This window comes from Taudactylus pleione, unplaced genomic scaffold, assembly GCF_031769625.1.
Source record: "Taudactylus pleione unplaced genomic scaffold, aTauple2 ptg001270l, whole genome shotgun sequence".
In the NCBI taxonomy this organism is placed as follows: Eukaryota; Metazoa; Chordata; class Amphibia; order Anura; family Myobatrachidae; genus Taudactylus; species Taudactylus pleione.
In genome coordinates, this window is record NW_028285670.1 from 820,001 (window position 1) to 822,500 (window position 2,500).

Consider the following 2,500-nt stretch of genomic DNA (forward strand, 5'->3'; position numbering starts at 1 on the left):
TATAAAATTACCTACAGCACCTTGGTTTCCTAGGTAGTCTCCCATCCAATTACTAACCAATCCCAACACTGCATAGCTTCCAAGATCAGATGAGATTGGGCATGTCCAGTGTGGTTTGGCTGTAGGTGCTCAAAAACATTAACTTTAGACCTGTATTACTTCTTAACTCAAGTAAATTCATTGATAAGTTGAAAAATTAAATGTAAAATGTAATAGAAAAGACTGTTATGGCAGTATAAAATTACCTACAGCACCTGGTATTCCTAGGTGGTCTCCCATCCAAGTACTAACCAGATCCAACACTGCATAGCTTCCAAGATCAGACAAGATTGGGCATGTTCAGTGTGGTTTGGCTGTACGTGCTCAAAAACGTTAACTTTAGACCTCTTTTACTTCTTAGCTCAAGTAAATTCATTGATAAGTTGAAAAAATTAAATTTAAAATGTAATCGAAAAGAATGTTATGGCTGCATAAAATTACCTACAGCACCTGGTATTCCCAGGTGGTCTCCCATCCAAGTACTAACCAGGCCCAACACTGCATAGCTTCCAAGTACAGACGAGATTGGGCATGTCCAGTGTGGTTTGGCTGTAGGTGCTCAAAAACATTAACTTTAGACCTCTTTTACTTCTTAACTCAAGGAAATTCATTGATAAGTTGAAAAAATTAAATGTAAAATGTAATAGAAAAGAATGTTATGGCAGTATAAAATTTCGTACAGCACCTGGTATCCCCAGGTGGTCTCCCATCCAAGTACTAACCAGGCCCAACACTGCATAGCTTCCAAGATCAGACGAGATTGGGCATGTCCAGTGTGATTTGGCTGTAGGAGCTCAAAAACATTAACTTTAGACCTCTTTTACTTCTTAACTCAAGTAAATTCAATGATAAGTTGAAAAATTAAATGTAAAATGTAATAGAAAAGAATGTTATGGCAGTATAAAATTACCTACAGCTCCTGGTATTCCCAGGTGGTCTCCCATCCAAGTACTAACCAGGCCCAACACTGCATAGTTTCCAAGATCAGACGAGATTGTGCTTGTCCAGTGTGGTTGGGCTGTAGGTGCTCAAAAACATTAACTTTAGACCTCTATTACTTCTTAACTCAAGTAAATTCATTGATAAGTTGAAAAAATTAAATGTAAAATGTAATAGAAAAGAATTTTATGGCAGTATAAAATTACCTACAGCAACTGGTATTCCCAGGTGGTCTCCCATCCAAGTACAAACCAGGCCCAACACTGCATAGCTACCAAGATCAGACAAGATTGGGCATGTCCACTGTGGTTTGGCTGTAGGTGCTCAAAAGCATTAAATTTAGACCGCTATTATGTCTTAACACAAGTAAATTCATTGATAAGATGAAAAAATTAAATGTAAAATGTAATAGAAAAGAATGTTATGGCAGTATAAAATTACCTACAGCACCTTGGTTTCCTAGGTAGTCTCCCATCCAATTACTAACCAATCCCAACACTGCATAGCTTCCAAGATCAGATGAGATTGGGCATGTCCAGTGTGGTTTGGCTGTAGGTGCTCAAAAACATTAACTTTAGACCTCTATTACTTCTTAACTCAAGTAAATTCATTGATAAGTTGAAAAATTAAATGTAAAATGTAATAGAAAAGACTGTTATGGCAGTATAAAATTAACTACAGCACCTGGTATTCCTAGGTGGTCTCCCATCCAAGTACTCACCAGGTCCAACACTGCATAGCTTCCAAGATCAGACAAGATTGGGCATGTTCAGTGTGGTTTGGCTGTACGTGCTCAAAAACGTTAACTTTAGACCTCTTTTACTTCTTAGCTCAAGTAAATTCATTGATAAGTTGAAAAAATTAAATGTAAAATGTAATAGAAAAGAATGTTATGGCTGCATAAAATTACCTACAGCACCTGGTTTTCCTAGGTGGTCTCCCATCCAAGTACTAACCAGGCCCAACACTGCATAGCTTCCAAGATCAGACGAGATTGGGCATGTCCAGTGTGGTTTGGCTGTAGGCGCTCAAAAACATTAACTTTAGACCTCCATTACTTCTTAACTCAAGTAAATTCATTGACAAGTTGAAAAAATTAAATTTAAAATGTAATAGAAAAGAATGTTATGGCAGTATAAAATTACCTACAGCACCTGGTATTCCCAGGTGGTCTCCCATCCAAGTACTAACCAGGCCCAACACTGCATAGCTTCCAAGTTCAGACGAGATTGGGCATGTCCAGTGTGGTTTGGCTGTAGGTGCTCAAAAACATTAACTTTAGACCTCTTTTACTTCTTAACTCAAGTAAATTCAATGATAATTTGAAAAATGAAATGTAAAATGTAATAGAAAAGAATGTTATGGCAGTATAAAATTACCTATTGCACCTGGTATTCCCAGGTGGTCTCCCATCCAAGTACTAACCAGGCCCAACACTGCATACCTTCCAAGATCAGACGAGGTTGGGAATGTCCAGAGTGGTTTGGCTGTAGGTGCTCAAACACATTAACTTTAGACCTCT

At 37.9% G+C, this 2,500-nt stretch overlaps 1 non-coding gene and 10 pseudogenes across 1 annotated transcript; all 11 read right to left on the minus strand.

The window, feature by feature from the left end:
- Positions 1-8: 8 nt before the first annotated feature.
- On the minus strand, positions 9-127 carry LOC148446615 (5S ribosomal RNA; annotated as a pseudogene).
- Positions 128-242: 115 nt separating this feature from the next.
- LOC148446616 (5S ribosomal RNA) lies at positions 243-361 on the minus strand (annotated as a pseudogene).
- A 116-nt stretch (positions 362-477) lies between these two features.
- LOC148446617 (5S ribosomal RNA) lies at positions 478-596 on the minus strand (annotated as a pseudogene).
- A 116-nt stretch (positions 597-712) lies between these two features.
- On the minus strand, positions 713-831 carry LOC148446618 (5S ribosomal RNA; annotated as a pseudogene).
- Positions 832-946: 115 nt separating this feature from the next.
- LOC148446619 (5S ribosomal RNA) lies at positions 947-1,065 on the minus strand (annotated as a pseudogene).
- Positions 1,066-1,181: 116 nt separating this feature from the next.
- LOC148446620 (5S ribosomal RNA) lies at positions 1,182-1,300 on the minus strand (annotated as a pseudogene).
- A 116-nt stretch (positions 1,301-1,416) lies between these two features.
- Positions 1,417-1,535, minus strand: LOC148446621 (5S ribosomal RNA; annotated as a pseudogene).
- Positions 1,536-1,650: 115 nt separating this feature from the next.
- On the minus strand, positions 1,651-1,769 carry LOC148446622 (5S ribosomal RNA; annotated as a pseudogene).
- Positions 1,770-1,885: 116 nt separating this feature from the next.
- LOC148446623 (5S ribosomal RNA) lies at positions 1,886-2,004 on the minus strand (annotated as a pseudogene).
- A 116-nt stretch (positions 2,005-2,120) lies between these two features.
- Positions 2,121-2,239, minus strand: LOC148446624 (5S ribosomal RNA). The gene has a single exon (XR_015875232.1). It is a non-coding gene; the product is annotated as a 5S ribosomal RNA (ribosomal RNA).
- Positions 2,240-2,354: 115 nt separating this feature from the next.
- Positions 2,355-2,473, minus strand: LOC148446625 (5S ribosomal RNA; annotated as a pseudogene).
- Between the last annotated feature and the right edge of the window lie 27 nt (positions 2,474-2,500).